Below are 868 nucleotides of genomic sequence, written 5' to 3'. Positions count from 1 at the left end.
ATTTGTCATATTATTAAAATAAAAGAGTTGGAGAGTCTTTTTTTTCTAATAATATTAATGAACGATAAATATTTTTTACACAATATTAAATGCAGTATAACTATATTTTACACCATATTAATGAGAATTAAGTATCTCTTACAAATTATTAATGGCAATAAAAATATGATATGTCCTTATAAGATTTAGGAAAAAAAAAACAGAGAGATTTACTTCTGGTTAAATTTTGAAAGAATATTATTAATATTTTATATAAGTGCGCGCGCCAACTGTGTTAAAATTAAATTATTCCCAGCACACAGCATACCATGCTTCATCCATTAACTAATCTTTTCAGGGACAAATCCCACGCACCTGAAGTAGAGTGAGGGGACACATCCACGGTGTTCCTTGGCAAACCTACTTCTCGTCCCTCCTCGTCAAAGATTTTACACATTCGTCATTCTAAGTTGTGGATATCGTGCTAGACTCGTGGAGACTCAGTAACGGTTGACATCAAAAGGTATTTTATAAGGTTTATATTTCGAATATTTAGTTAATTTTTTTGTTTTAATAATATGATATATTTTTTCTGGCTAGTGTCTAGTAAGCTAAAGTAATTGGTAACTAATACCAATAAAATATTATTTTTTATAAATTTAAAAAAATTTAAATCTTAAATAAGTATTTTTTTAATAAAAAAAATAATAATAATTTGAAGAAAAATGCTATGAAATATACTAAAAAATACCAATGAAAAAGATAAGAAACAAAAAATAAAACATGCAAAATATATATGACTCACTTTAGATTCATGATAATTTTTATTTTGATATAAAATCTTTTTGTTTTTCAATTCTTGAATTTAAAAAAATTAAAAAAAATAATT

This window comes from Populus euphratica, unplaced genomic scaffold (assembly GCF_000495115.2).
Source record: "Populus euphratica unplaced genomic scaffold, PopEup_1.0 scaffold787.1, whole genome shotgun sequence".
Classification (NCBI taxonomy): Eukaryota; Viridiplantae; Streptophyta; class Magnoliopsida; order Malpighiales; family Salicaceae; genus Populus; species Populus euphratica.
The sequence above is the reverse complement of the archived record's forward strand: the minus strand, read 5'-3'. Positions refer to the sequence as shown.